The sequence below is a fragment of the Lasioglossum baleicum genome, chromosome 11 (assembly GCF_051020765.1).
Source record: "Lasioglossum baleicum chromosome 11, iyLasBale1, whole genome shotgun sequence".
Classification (NCBI taxonomy): domain Eukaryota; kingdom Metazoa; phylum Arthropoda; class Insecta; order Hymenoptera; family Halictidae; genus Lasioglossum; species Lasioglossum baleicum.
In genome coordinates, this window is record NC_134939.1 from 5496630 (window position 1) to 5513417 (window position 16788).

Here is a 16788-nt window from a genome sequence, read left to right on the forward strand (position 1 = left end):
TTGTAGTTTTTAATATTTCGCTTGTAGTATTTAACAATATATCACACGATCATTTACAAAAATATTTGAGGATAAAGTTCGTTAAATTTAATTTGGTTGATCTTTCAATCGTGTTTGTACGTACTCGATCATATCCAATGTGATCTTTTACAATCAGCGAAATTTCCATAGCTCCAATAAAAATGTCATGGGTTTTTGATCGACATTGATTGAATTTGTAGTTGTAATACGTGTTTTTGCTTCCTTGATTACAATTGCTCTCGTTATTAGTATTTCTAATTGTTTCGCACGATTTTGATTATTACTAGACTGTGGATTTGATGCATTTGTAACAAAAATGGACTAGTCAAACATGAATCTACAAAGACATTACAAGAATTAAATTTTCGATTTGTAAAAATTATTAAAGCAGGAAATGCATGTTTCTCTAACTTTTCTTTCTTACAATTGACTTGGACAATTTTCATTTTGGAAAAAGATCCGCAGTCTAATTATTACGACAATTGCTAAATATTTTTTGAATTGATCACTTGAAAGGAAAAATATTTTGTTTCGGGACTATCCAGATATGGTTTTAATCAATCCAATACAAACAGAAATAATTAAATCGTATTTGTTTTTTAAATCTGAATTAAAATTACGAAGAAATTACACATTTCGTGTAGTCTTGATATTTCCTCGTTGGTATCGATACAACATTGTTACTCCAGTATCGTTGACTCCAGCTGAACACATTACATTTTACATGTAAAAAATTAGTAGTGTAACGTTCGAATTCTTTCATGAATAAATGTACGAACGTATTAAAAGCAAGAAAGACTTCTCATGAATAAAAACAAAGCGATAGCACTACTCCATATTCAGAGGAAAAATACATTGCTCCTTAAACGTGCAATGATTTATATTGGTAATATCGAGTCAAGAAATAGACTGTTATCAATAAGAAAAGGAAGAATGAATATTCCCTTTGACAGTGGTATCTCTTTGTGTGGTAAATACTGATTGGTATAGATTAATTCAATGTAACAACCTCTTGAATCATTTTCTTGTTATTATATTCGACGATGGTCGATTAATGCTTGAATGTCGATTCATAGAGCAGTGAAAATGCAATAAAGCTGCATATATGACCTATAGAAGGATAAGGAGGTATCATTATGTCGATAATACAATACCATAACGTCGCCAATATTATTGGCATAATATTTTACTATTATAGTAAACCTGACTACACTCGAAGTGCCATTAACATTGTGGTCACGTTGACAACACTAATCATGATGCAGGCACTTTCTGTTTGCCCCAGAAGGGGTCATTCATACTGTTCAATCACCTTCATAAAAACTATAATACTTACTTTAAGCATGCATTATCGATCATACGTGAGCCACCAGAGCTCCAGATAATCAGAACTAATTAATATTATTTTTTAGTAGGTTGGCCATAAAACCTTTGCATTTTTCTTTGGGTCAAATTTATAGCGAAAAAGTTGTTGAGAATGGCGAAAAAGGTGACCTTGACAACATATTTAAAGCTCATTGAACTTGGTGAGGAGGTAACACCTCGACAAGTGTACCTCAAGAGATTTAGCTTGCTGTTTTTTCACAACGGGTCAAAAAAGACCCGCCGAGCGCCGGCGAAAGAGGTGAACTTTGTGCCGCGCTTCGAATCCAGCGAACGTTTGCGAGTCGGTCGGAGTTTCGTGGATTCTGCTTCTTGTTTCCCTGGTTATCTTAATAGCATGCTTGTTTGCTTGCACAGTGTGCGCCGCTCGTTCGAGTGCTCGCATTAACTTACGCGGCGAATTGCCTTGACGATTACTTAACGCCATTTTCAACGTAAACACGCTACCGTATCGTCGTGTGACTATAATATGTGCTTATAGCGGAGCGTTTCATTCAGATTGCCCTGAATAGTGGTCGACAGGAACAGCAGACATGGGAGAAACCTTCACAGGACAAATTACACGGCAATTTACACTCACGATTAAGAGATTTACTGCATTATTTTATTATCATTGAACGCGAATTAACCTCTCGCCTTATTCAGACTCTCGGAGAAGATTTCGAGTTACACTCGATGAACGAAAGGCTCAGAAACCAATCAGTGTAAGTGCAATTTCATCGTATCAATTTATTTGAACCATCACGGTTCAGTTACTATTTCTTTTTTTACTCTCAAGTTTATTTGCAAAGGAGTGTCGTTGGGAAACACCAATGTCATGGTGGTCAACTTGATTTTTGTTTATAAAGAAACTTTTCATGAGCATTAGAAGCAACAAGTGTAGCGATGCCACGAAAAGGCAAAAAATATGTCCTAAAAAGTTTGATTGTGTTTCTTATTGATTCGTTTTCAACTGAAAATTTCTCACTGCTGATTGCTTAAATTTAGAGTGGGGTGTCACGTGATCCCTAAAACTTTCTCACTGCCCATCTCCTGATGGACGATCAGTACCTTTACTTCGCTCACATCTGTTCGCATACATAGCTGAACCAAATGTCAAGCATAAAAGAAAAACCGTACCACGCATTTAAGTGAAATTTTCCAGGCCAAATTCATGTCACTGCTTTGATTGTTAGTGACTTTGCTCTCAAACGAGCACGAGTTTGAAGAAAATTGGAAAACTTAATAGGAAAGTTGTTCTCAAAGAAGACTGGAAAGCTTAATAAGGAAATTGTTTGAAGCAAAATTCAGAAACTTCAAACGGAAATTCTTTGAAGAATCGTCTTTCGGTACCGCTTAGTGTAATAACGCGCACGCTGGCTGACATAGTTTCAAACATTTCACGATCGTCAGGTTTTTATAAATTTCCGGAATACCATGACAAAACCGACTTGCCGCGAATGAATTTTCCGAAGGGGAAAGAAAAATACAGAGCTTGAGGTAAGTAAAGTCTTTGATCCCCGAGATATTATTGGATTGCTTTTCCTAAGAAATTCGGAGCGGCGAACTAGAAGAATGCAGGAGTCCGTTCTGCTCGGAAGAGTGTGTTCAATCGATGAGGATACAACAGGGAAGAAACGATCGCAGAAAGTTCGCGACGAGTAAAGTTTACCCTGCGGTATCTTTCGTGGACGCAGAAAGTATTTTTCATCGTGGTGCGCTTTTGCGTTTCCGTATCTGCGAACCTTGAAGGAAGCAAAAGGAGACTGTCAACTGCATTGCATTTCAATTACACAATAAAGGCGCGATAATACAGTGATGTGGCAAATTTTTCTTTGCTTAACCTTCACTCTGCGTACATATATTCTAATATTAACCCTGTACTGGGGTGTAATTACACCCCACGCATGTTTCAGTGCAAAGTGCAACGAAACAACTTTGACTGCGTAACTATTTGGGAAATTCTATATTGATTTTTTTAAAAATTGAATTGAATATACAGGCTTAGGCACCTAAATCAAGCCATCTGAATAACTCGGCTGCTATTGGTGTTAGGAAAAAATGCATCGGATGGAACTTGCTTGGTTTTGAGAAGGAATTAATCTGGTGTTAGTAGTATTTTTGTAGGTGGACGCGTAAAGGACAACTTCATTTTTTTAAATATAATACCCATTATTTTTGATCGAACACGGATGAAGCACAAAATTCTGCGTAAAAAGGTATTATATTCATATATTATAAACCTAATAACGAAATATTATCGACATAATTTCCCATATGTATGCTCATATTATTCCTCAAGTTGAATAAGTACAAATGGAAAATTATTTCGATAACATCTATTAGATTTATGATATACAAACGTAAATACTTTCTACGCAGAATTTGGTGCTTCATCTGAGTCCGAGCAAAACTATTGGGCATTCTATTAAAAAAAAAAAACTAAAGGTGACCTTTATATGTCCTTTACGCGTCCACGTACAAGAAAGCTACCAACATCCGATTAATGCCCCCTCGAAACCAAGCAAGTTCCATCTGATGCATTTTTCCCTAACACCAATGGCAGCCGAGTCGTTCAGGTGGCCTGTTTTAGGTGACTCACCCTGTACAAAAATTCCCTATAAGTATAAATAATCAATTTAATAATTTCCGTGTCAAATATGTCAGAGATAGTATTCTCTTGAGAGAATTTTGGAAGTAGTCTGAGGTGCGTTTACATCCTTATACGCACAGTGAAGGTTAACAACTTAAACCATACAATGAGATTCAATTTTTTACTCTGAAAAGAATTCGACCAACACCCTGTGACCTAAGTCTGGGAAACGAAAAAACATTGTAACCGATGATTCAACTATGGCGATAGGTTCAGTGTCAAAGAAACGGAAATGACTTGACTGCGAACTGATATGCAAAATAAAGATAGTTTGACACAGAAGCGACATAGACATTTATTTCTGAATAATTCGAAGGTAGTTGAAACTAATACAACAGTATATCTTTAAATTTTCGAAATGTTTTCACTGTTCTGCATTCGATCTACTTATTCCCCTCATACATGCATAAAATCCGCAGTCTAACAATGAGTATTTCAGAAGCACACGTACATCGACCGTGCAATGAAGTAATTGCTACTGTCGTTAAATGCCGATTTGAAATTTATGCGTTAGCCTTTTATGCAGCCGGGTCGCAGTGAACTCATTGATCGTACGACGGGGGGAGGAAGGGTGATTGATTAACACTCAAGTTTGAATTGAGCCAATCAATCAATCTGTTCAGTTAAACTCTGTTTATGCGCAGAACGGACTGAATAAAATTTCATAACACTGCGGGACCGTTTCTCAATCGATTTTTCCGGTAAAGACCCTTCTGTTCTGTGCAGTACGAGGCAACACAGACCATTTCCTGGCGAGTGGAAACCATTTTTAAATCGTCGAGAGTTCTCCATTACGCCTGGCGCTTCTACGCGAACTAAGAGAGACCTAACAACCGGAATACCGGTCCGACACCGCAAAATTCCTGGGTAAATCCCGAGAGAGGAATCTGGACGCGTTCTACGGGCGTCGTACTTTATGGGGGAAAGATGCCGGGCGTCTCCAAAAAATAAGACAAGAATTCTTGGGAGAAAATGGCCACGTGCGTAGGTACTTTTCGTCTAAATCGATCCATAAATCAGATAGATAAAAAAGGTAGGTTAGAATATAGTAAAACGTACTGGAATATACTATAATATACTAGAATATTGTACTGCAATGTACTAGAATATAGTAAAATATACTGGAATGTATTACAAAATAGTAAAATATACTAGAATGTAGTAAGATGCACTGGAATATACATGAATATATTACAATATCGTGGAATATAGTGGAATATACTAGAACTGGAATATACTACAGTTAGGAGCACAAAACTGACCATAGACTTTAAATCAGAATAACTTTTTTAAGGATGGACCAAACGACTTCAATTTCTCTGTTAGGCTAGAAGAATTAGTTTAGTAAATGACGTCTAACAAAAAACAAGAAAAAATGCATTTAGTCGGAATTGTGAAAAACAATAATAAAAATTAATTTTTACGACTTCTTTAGCTGGGCTAATAACGAAAATTAAAAAGATGTGTTTGGACAACCCGTATTAATTATGTACGTTCTGAAAATTTCATTGAAATTGGTTAATTGGTTTACGAGTTATAAGATTTTCGGCCTTTTTACCACTTTTGATCGTTTATAACTCGTAAACCAATTAACAATTTCAATGAAATTTTCGAAGCGAATACATATAAGTTATACAAGTTGAGCAAACACAAATTTTTATATTGTTTCGTTATTGGCCCAGCTAAAAAAGTCGTAAAAATCAATTTTTACTATTGTTTTTCACAAATTCTGACCGAATGCATTTTTTCAACATATTTTTTAGACGTTATTTACTAAACTAATTCTTCTAGCCTCACAAGGAAATTGAAGCTATTTGGTTCCTGGAACATGTCTCACATCAACCAATTTGCAAGGACCTGCAATTAAAATTGCGTTCGTATCTAGATGCAACTCGCATCGGCCATCGTCGGCAGTGCACCACGCGCGCAACGTTAGCATAAAGTAAGATACACGGGACAATAGGGGAGACAAATCGACTCACTTGTTGTCGACGGTAGAAATGCAAGGGGACGAGATCGTTCTCCGCTATTATTTCGAGCGGTTCTCTCGTGTACGCGACCTTAAACCTCGCGGACCTTAACCTGTTAACTAGCTGATTCCTCAGCCATGGCTGTCCACGTAGGCGTAATTAACGCTCGTGCAGCATTCACATGATTGTCGCATTAAAATCTTGAAAATTAAACTGAATGAAAGCTGAGGCGCAGGAAAAACAACTCCGTCCATAAACTTAGGTCACTTCTATGTCAATATTGTATTTTGTGATCAAATCGTTTACGTCTCTTCACGCAAAAAGTAAGTACCATTAGTTTCGTATAAAACTTGAATATTGACGAAGTAGAACATCCCAATAAATTATGATTTAATCGAAACATTTTTGTTACATATCTGGAATTTGATTAATCTTGCCATTTCATCGATATCAATTTTTATTGGCCTATCTTTTGTATTATATTTTTATCTTCCAGCTTGAAATCCTCATTGTTCAACCTTTCAATTCACCACTGAATATTTTCCCCAATTCTTTAAGACATTCTTTTAAAAATAACAAAAAGCTTTGAACGACAGTAATAAATATAATTTCTCGCAAACAGATTCATTACGTAACCTAATTAATTGAGAATTGAAAGGGAACAGAGGCAGAAGGAGATTGTGAAAAACATCCTATAATTGATTGAATAAAATAATGACACTAAACAAGTAAAAAGATTGAAAATGCAAATAAAGTACCAAGTAAGAATTTCAACCTATAACAACGAAGGATTTGAATTAAAATGGTTCGGAAAATATTTAAGTAATCCCCACCATCATACTAATTAAATTAAATCAAACATTACGACTAGACCGATTTCTTAAAAATGAAAAGATGATTTGCATTCCTTGATAAATGTAATTATGTTATGATATTTCATGGTTCATCATGAAATTTCATGAGACCCCAGTGCAGTATTCTTCTGCATGTACTGTTGATATTATTAGAAATCAATTTATAAATTCCTATAACAATATGATCGAAATTGAAGATTTCCTCGAGGACGTTGCAACTAACCTTATTTCAGGGCGAACGTAATTGGCGGTGTCCTTCCTTTCCGCGTTCTTCCCTTTCTGTTTACTTATCGACCAACGTTCTGGGATCCTCTTCTTGTTCTTTATTCTCCACTCGAGCAACTTTAAAAGAGAGCGATGAGTTCGAAGAATTAGCGCACTCTTCTGTCGGAAAGCTGCCCGGGATCTCAGACGACGACGTGTAGAATTTTATTTCCCGTGGAATCGAAGGCCATGGTTCCCGAATGTTTTGACGACCTGCGGAGAGAACAAGGTTTAATATATGATTAGATTAGATTAGGCACAATGCCTCCAGCACATTGCGTAACGTATTTGGTCAAAAACTTGTTTAGATACTCCAGCGAGAAAAGAATCGCTTGCTCGACGCTCTCTTATACGTGCATTGCTTATTATTCATATAATATTACCGTTTATACTTGTTAGCATCTCGTATTTTTCGAGATTCAATTTTCTTTATTTCAAATTTTGCAAGATCCTCTACGTTTATTATGTGCATTACATTCTATTAGAATATTAGCTCTTTCTTTACTTAACTTACTACTCTGCAGATATTCATCATTGCTTTGTTACCAAAAAATATTTTTATACTTGCTAGCATCTCGTATTTCTCGAGATTCAATTTTCTTTACTTCAAATTTTGCAAGAACCTCTACGTTTATTAATAAATTGCCAGTTAGGATATGTGTGCACTACATTTTATTACAATGTTAACTTTTTCTTTACTTATTGTTAGAGTTTTGCATCAACCTCTAAGTTCATTAATAAATTGTTAGCTTCAATAAATTCAAAATACATTATAATATTAACATTCTTTTAATTTAGATAAGAGACATGTATTTGGTTACTTTCAACATAATTAGCAACACAAAATAGTTTGAAATTAATACCAATCAAGGAAGTGTCTCCCAAAGTACATTTTAACAGAAAACTATTAATCCAGTTTTTTATATAGATTTTAAATAATACACTTGATCCCTTTCCCTGTGATTTTCTCCAATGATTAAAAGTTCTTTCTCTCCAATAATTTCTTCGAAGACGAAGCAAAGTTATTGAATGTCTATATTTATTCCGTTGCTTTTTTTTATTTCAGCTTAAAATAAGAGAATAACGTTCGTACCTAACAAACTTTATTTGTAATCATCGCCGCTGACCCAATATTGTACGACAAGACGATAAGATGATAGGAAGTTGTTCGGAATAAAATTAAAAAAAAAAAGATTCGGAGTACAAAAGATTAGCGATTCAGTTCAGATTGGATTCTACGGTTTCGTCTTCGATACAGAGCCAACACTGTACCGTCCAAGATAGGCGTTCGATTTCCAATCAACGGATTTTCTTGGGCAAACAGGGGACGATCTTTAAGAAACATTAATTTGCTCTATAAACAGCCGAGGCCAGACATCCACTGTTTATTCACCCCACGAAGAGAAAAATCCTTGCGAGAATGTACGTGAGTATCTGCGGAAATCGGACGCAGAAGAAAACTTGTGTAAACACAAAGAGGGCAATTTCGTGCAAGAGTCACGATAGCTGCTATAAAACTGGAAGACGCCTCCACAGCTTCCAGCTCCTCGAGCTTCTCCAATCTTTCGGGGCTGTATTAGCTTACATAATCGTCCACTATGAAGATATTTCGGGATATCCGATGGGACGTTTCCATCTAATTAGAAGTTCCATCTTCACCCTACCCTCTCCCCATATCGTCTACAGTCTACGGCGAATCTAACGAAACAATCTCACGACAAAGTTCCGCCATTGTGCAGCTTTTTCTTTGTCATTTCGTAGTTGTGTCGGAGGAAGAAAAATAATTTTATGGTCAAGGCAACCTTAAAAAGCAATCATTAAAGTTTACTTAGCACCCTTGCAGTGTACGTAGACAGTGAAATTTATTTTGTACACTTTGATAGTTAAAGGTGTAGTACACAACATAGTATTCAAAGAGTCCTATCCGTTCTGCTTCTTTCAGGTTTAGTTTGTAATACTATAATAATACATTCATTTCTGAGTTTTAATATTTCATAAGTAGACTGCGGATCTTTATGCAAAATAAAAATTGTCTGTATCGATTGCAAGGAATAGAAACCAAACAGAATGTTATTTCTTCCCTCAATAATTTTAATAGATGAGACATCATATATTGACATCTTCAATTTGTAAAATTTTCCTACAACTTTCAATTTCATCTACTCAATTTTGCTATAAATGCATAAAGATCCGCAGTCTGTTCATAAGGGAAGAAACGACTTCACTATTTTTATCGATTGCCCAACTTTTGTGAATTCTTTTTACCGAACATCAAGTGAACGTCATAGTAATACCAACACCTCACCACACATATCCACACATTTCAAAGTAGTTTACCGTCAGACTTATTTTCTCCTTGTAGAATTATTTCGGAACATGTGTAGGACTCAGTGGAGTCCCGAGAGGATTTCATGGAAACTCGGTGCGGCTACTCGCAACACAGAGGCGGCGGTGTGGGGATAGACGGAAAGGATGGAAATGGAGACAGCATAAGAGAGATAAGTAAGGTGAATGCTGGAGGCTAGAGCTCCCTGCACCCTAAGCAACATAGATCTGAATGAAGCGAACGGAGTGAGAGAGCGAGAACAGGTAAAAGAGCATTAAGAATGAAAAAGGGAGCGAGAAATGGAAAGAATGCTGGGTCAATTTCGAAGAAGTGCTTGCCAGAATTAAAAAGGAAGAGGGTGCAGAAGTAGATCCGAAGTGCAGGAAAGGAGAAAATTGCTCGAATAGAGAGATTTTTCGCGGCAGGCATTGGAAGTGGGAAAAGTGGAATATATGTACAGTGGGCGAAGTGGAATGCTGCAACAAACGATTAAAGCAATGAGAGACCAAGGGGTAGGAAATAGAATTACTACGGGTAATTGGGATAAATGGTACGGTGAGGTGAGCATTTCCCAGGACCGTAAAGGAGAAGAAGTGCAGAGAAAATAAGAATAGCTGCGCGCCAGTTTAGAAGAAGAGAACAAAGTCTACAATATGCAGATGAGAATTGTAGCGCTGAGACTATGCGTTGGAAAATATATGTATAGCGGCTGAGGAAAAGCAGAAATACATTGTGGAAGAGTGACAGAGACTCGTCATACAAGACTAATGTAGGGAACAAAATAAAAAAAAGAGAATGAAAGTTTCTTTCTTGTAATTTATAATTTTAATAAGCTGAATTTAATAGATTGGCGTCCTCAAATTCTATTAATCTGTTTACCGCTTTAAATTTTTTGTCTGCTTATTTTTATCACAAATATAAGCATAAATCCGAATTAGATTTTTTATCGGTACAATTCGAGTTGTGTTGCAATACTGGTGACCTCAAACGAATTGTTTAATAACTGTATAAAGTGGAGTGGGGTAAGTCCGTCTACGGGGCAAGTCCGTTAATTGGTTATTTTTATTATAATATGAACGAAATTTCTCTAGCTTGTATTTATTGGTGTAGTATAAGTTAGTATGAACTATTCGACATAGATGTTGCCCAAGAATAAAGGTGTTTTCCTCGCTTAAATCAACCAATGCCAAACAGTCACGTGCGAGGTACACGTACAACTTTGAGGTTACCCTGAACGTGCAATAGTTTACAAGTTATTAATATATTCTGTGTTGCTATTTTAGGTAAGTACAACAAATATTGATGTAGATTTACATTAAATAAACCGTTTTTATTGTATTTTTTTAATTTATTGAGAAAACACTAAGATGATCTTGCCCCGTAAATATTACTACACAGGGCAAGTCCGTACTATCACGGTAGGGTAAGTGCGTACTGTATGTATAACTATAAAACTAAACAATATATTGAATGTAACAAGAAGCATTTTAAAGCTGGCTTGTTGATCATTCTTTTCTTGTCCCGTAGCACTTGAAACAAGGTTCGAAAGCATTATTATCTCTCAGACACAGACTTGCCCCATTTTCGGTGCAAGTGCGTCCTAGTTGACACTTTATACAACATCCTATCAAAATCATAATTTTCAAGCAAAAATTAGGATCCTACATAATACTAATTCATCAGTAATAACTGTGGCAAGAGTTTGATACCAAGAACGTTAAGTTTTTACATACCAGACTGAAAATACATCAGTTTAAAGTTCAACTTTGCAAAAACTAGGGCGGACTTACCCCACTCCACCTTATTCTTAAATCGTGAGGTCTTATTAATGTTATATATTTGCCGCCCCCACTTCGTTAAAGACGTCCCGTTTGTTAGCTCGTGTTTTAATTAATGAAGTACACGCTTCAAATACTCCGTAGTAAAGGAATACCAAGAATTAAAAGAGGAATAATAAGGAACAAGTTCCTTAAAATTAAGATGATTCATTCCGTAAAATATGTTTATAATGTTACTAAAAATTTAGTGTTCAAATACTTTTTAGAGTATAAGTGACAAAAATATTTCTGGACAGAAATGTATAAGTACCAGCGAACTTGCAGAATGCAGTCACAGAGTAACTCGAACGTACTCTAATACGCAAAGGAACAAGTTAATTAAGGACCACCCAGAAGCATCCCTCTGTTTCCACCGATGTTTCGCAGCGTCCGATGGAGACGTGCCAAGAAGACACGCGAATGCCGATTCTCTCGTCGAGCATTACGTGCCTCCGCGTAACTCGCGATTCTCCGTGAAAGAAACGGTGAGCTTGACTCCTCCGGCGGATTCAATTATCGTCGTAAAATAGCGGATGCTTGTCTTTCGTTGTAATTATCCTGTGCGCGTTGGAAGAACTATCAACAGACAGTTACGAAAGGTAGCTCAGGGCTGTAAGGAAAGAAATTGGAAGAGGCTGCGCTTAGTGATGAAAGGATTTGAATCGCGTATATTGTAAACACGTGGATCCTGAGAGAGCAAAGCCAGCGAAACGAAGCAAACAGATGGTGGAAGGCTGCGAACCAATGAAACTACTTTGTAAATGAAACCTGAACTGCATTCGGTATAACAGAGCTTTATTTTACGCGTTCGTGGATTTCATTCGGTCTAATTATTAGACTGCGGATCTTCATGCAAATTCTAAATGACTTATTTCATAAAAAGCAAAAGATGGGAAACAAGATCACTTTACCACCTAAAAAATTCATTATGATAAGCGTAGAGTACACATGTCATTAATGTTCGTTAGCATGTATGCTTTCTAGTATTTTAAAAATGTGTACATATCATAAGTGCATAAAGATCCTCAGTCTAGTTATTATATATGTTATTATGTTCCACGTCCGCCATTTGGTATTCGGTAACGTGTGTATTTTGAAGTGAATATTCTGGACAATATTGAGCATGTCATACGTGTACGGGCATGCCAAGAAGTCCAATAGGAAATATGGAAAATGTATTTTCATCAGTTTCCACTACAAAACTTTAAATAATGGAAGATGCAAGTAAGTATAAAATTGAAGTGGCTCATATCGACTGTACAGTTGAAGTTTTCCAGGGACGTCCAGACCGAAGACGTTTCGTGGAAGCGACTCTTCTTATTGCCGAAGCATTCTAGGGTATCGTCGGTGGTCCGCTGGTACGTATTGTGTTTTTCGTTTTATTCTTTATCCGCCGAAGCACAGACAAAAGAAGGAAGCCGCGGATAAGCGTCCAAAGCAGCGGTAGCGTACAGGATCAGCGCGGTCGAGAAGTATTTTCAAAAAGAACCGACAACTTTGTACCCCGGCTTTCTCCGAGATTCCTCCAAATTTATTGCTCTTTATCCCCGAGAGATTAACACCGCTCGGTGACAACGGCCCGGGGAACTACGCGGGGAAATTTATTACAAAAACAAACTACCTGCCTTAAATCACCGATCATGCGGCCAAGCAGGATCGCGAGTTGCGAATCTGAAGATGCGCCGAGAACGTTCTAGTGATCTTCTACAACCACAATGACGTGGGTATGGGACTATAGTGGGTCTATAGCCCATCCAAAGCAGCGATGGTATTATGTGCAACTTTTCTCGCGCATGCGCGGCGATTTCAGCCTCGGTAAAGTAAAATTCTGAAAAATTAATGTATAACATGTGTATTTGTGGAGTCTTTTTGTCCGGAACAGATTGTTTCGGTATATTCCCGCCAAAATATAACAGCCACAGGGCTCTGCTACCTCATCATAGATATGTTACTGTTTTGGCCGCGCATGCGCGAGAAAAGTTGCAAATAATGCCATCACTGATCCAAAGAGATAAGCATCTGCGTGATACATTTTCTCATTCTCATCCTGTTATATCAATATACCAAATGTATACAATACATTAAAATTAAAAAAATATCTTAAACGAAGGATGGATGGCGAAAGTAGAGGCTTCAATCTTTAAAATGAGTCTAATTGTATTGTTGTACTGTCCTTTTTAACGAAATTAGCACAAATATCGACAAATTTCCGAGAACGGGAATGTTATTTATATGGAATTGGACACACAAAGCAACAATGTACGTCCATAATGATGATAAAGATGCATGTTAAAATACAAACTGGGGAGAGTCTTTGTGTCAGCCATACCTTGGATAATTTTCGAACGTGTTTACGCCGGGGATACACAAAGAGCCGAGCAAGTGTTCCAGTTAAACATCGCATTGCGTTGCCACAACGGACTTCAAAGGGTCCACGAACAGGAGCAGCGTTCACCGCTGCACGCACAAGCGAAATCACTGAAATCTGTTGCTTCCCATTTGCCCCGCCGAAAGCCGAAAATTAACCGAAACCGCATATTCTGTCAGGGAAGTTCAACATCCATGATGGAGCGACTACTTTATGTCCGAACTATTTTCCGTGTCGAATCACGTTTCCGACGATTACGCGATACCATGGTTATTTGTTTTTGGTTTATTTGCATGGATACAAATTCGTGGTGACTCGAACGCGTGACGTCAACGAGGAGCACGTGTAAATTCGCGGAACCCCTACTTTCGTCGACCGGTAAAATAAGTTTGACGAAGGAACAACGGTCGGGGAACACGAGTGACTGACACGAATTGTCCATTGAATGCGGCTTATTTGCCCGGGACTTCAGTTCGTTAGCTCCCCGAACTAGGTGCTCCACCGATAAATATTTACACATCACCGAATGTGGGTTAACGTTTTGCATATCGCCCCCACGAAGGATATTGCCAGCCGAGACAAATGTTATGGATCGAGAGCAGCAACGTGGAAACGTGGCCGTGATAAGAGCTTCCTTTTGCCTCGCAGTCTTAATTGCTCATTCTTATCGCCACACGAGGGACCGCTGTATTGTTCGGTTCCCTGAAATTCCGCTGAACCGGGCTTCCGGGCTGCGGGAGGACCAACACATATCACGGAATTGTGAATTGTATACCGGCAAGCATATACAACGACTCACAGTAATATTCCACTACATTTTACAGGACCATAACTTTTTTAATATTGAATCAACTTGGATTTCTTTTTTTTAGAAGTTGGAATAATTAGTTTACTACATGATGGGAATATACCAAAAGTTTTAACAAATTAAGAATTCAATTTTGTAGACCTGTGTCAATTATACATATTCTGAATAAATCCAGTCAAATAAAACTCGTGATCAAAATAAATTAATTTTACATACAGGGTGTCCCAGTTTTTTCCGGCCAAATCTTTGCCAGCGTGTTCTACATGAAAAAGTAAGAAAAAAATGTTGTATGAACATATGCTTTTAAATGTTTTATTAAGGAGTTATAACTAATAATACAAAATGATAATGAACTGGCATTTCGTTGACACAACGTACGAACGTATTATGAATACATTTCAATGGATACATTTAAAGGCCAATCTCAGGGCCTCCAAGATCACCAGATCTCACGCCAATGGATTTTTACGTGTGGGGAGTTGTAAAAGCAAAAGTTTATGAAGCACAAATTAATACTCGTGAGCGGTTAGTACATACAGAGAATTACAGATTTGCTGCGATTAGAGAAAATGAAGAAGAAATCAGTAATACGATAGGGTCAATATTTCTTAGATGCCAATCCTGTATTCGTAATAGTGCACGTCATTTTGAAATGTTAACTCGTTAATAAAACATTTAAGAGCATATGTTCATATAAAATTTTTTTCTTACTTTTGAGTGTAGAACACGCTGGCAAAGTTTGGCCGGAAAAAACTGGGACACCCTGTATATAAAAGCAGTCTGTAAAAATTCTAATTTATACGAGGATCCTCAGGCTGATTTTTCATTGTTTATAGATTTTCGTTTCATTTCTGTTCTGTAGATCTGTTAAGATCCACAGTCCAGTTACAAATATCAACATCACTTTTTTCTGCCAAGCTAGAGAGATACTAGATGACGTGTAATGAAAATTTAGGAAATGTATAATACTTTGTTGATTCGTCTAAGTTACATATTTTTAATCGTTTATAACTCGTAAATTTATTGTAACAAAATTTTTTGTTACGAAGTCGATTGGTCCATTCATAAAAAAGTTATTCTCTGTTCAAATGTTTGCTATCAATTATGTGACTGACTGTATGCATCATTTCTATATAGCTTTCATGATTAAAGTAGAACAAACTCGTGCAATTGAAAAGTCGACTTGTGTTCTCTGAATTCGATTTTTCAGAAACCTGTGAGCAAAATGATTTTCATAGAAAAAACTGTCGCCATCAGTGTCCCTGCATTTAGAAAGAATAAAAATGAAATTTTTGTAAAATGACAGCCATGTGACTGAGAGCAGAGATTTCAAAGAGAAAATCGGACAGTGGACACGGTAGAAACTATTGGTATGTCTGGTATTTAAAAAGTCCGATACGGATAGTGCCAGTCTAGTGAAATATGAGATAGTTATATCGAACTCATACGATACGATATCGGAAACCCTAGTTTCATGTCTAGACCTGAATCACTTAAAGTTTGCGTGCTGAATACATACCCGGTCTCTTGGGATCTGAAGGAAGCTGCTCCAGGCTCGACAAAATTAATGTAGGCAATCCCCTGGCTAATAGAACCCGATGTAGACAACTATGGGTTCGTGAAGCTTGATAAAGAAGGTTACAGATTTAAGCAAATTGATCGAGAGATAACCGCAGACGCGACAAACTTGATAGAGATGGAACTCACTATCGGATAGTTCGAAACTCGTAGGACCAAGCAACCTTGAAGTTTGAGACTTTGATGTAATTGGCTCTGCAAGTTTATTAAAGCCCAGAATGTACAAGTAATTGCAGTTCTAGGACGTTTAACTCAGTAATTACTAAACCGCGGATCTTTATGCAAAATAAAAAATATTCCGCATCAATTGTGGGAAGCAGTTGTTAAATAAACATAACAATATTTTTGGATTTTCAAATATTAGATAAAATCAAAGCAAATTGTTTAACACACTGACTGCCACGTAGGTCCAGAGTCGCCAATCAGGGGAATTAACTCGCGCGCGAATTGAGGGGAGAATACAGTTACCCTCTCTCTGCCAATACCGGATTTGTCACGTGACACGTGGAGCAACAGCATCGTAGAAGGGGAAGGGTAGAGTGGGAGACAAGTCTCAATCTCAATCTAGCGACTCTCTGTCAGTCATACATAGGAGACCCTATTTTTTCAGCAGATTTAGGAATTACTTTTTTCTCTCGCTGCTTTAGAGGAACTTAACTTTTATTAGGTCAATACGATAAATTTTATCTTTGCAGTTTTGGTTCTCTTAACGAAATACCGTTGATTTTGTTCGGTTCTCGAGAACATGTAATTTAATTCAAGTAATA

At 37.1% G+C, this 16788-nt stretch overlaps 1 protein-coding gene across 3 annotated transcripts in view; it reads right to left on the reverse strand.

Annotated features, from left to right (window-relative positions):
• The window catches only part of Pde9 (phosphodiesterase 9), a 216787-nt gene that overhangs the window by 155427 nt on the left and 44572 nt on the right, over positions 1 to 16788 (reverse strand). For all 3 annotated transcript variants that reach the window (XM_076433829.1, XM_076433828.1, XM_076433827.1), the window contains one exon: positions 7084 to 7337. The gene's annotated coding sequence lies outside the window, so the exon portion shown is untranslated. The remainder of the gene's footprint in view (positions 1 to 7083; positions 7338 to 16788) is intronic.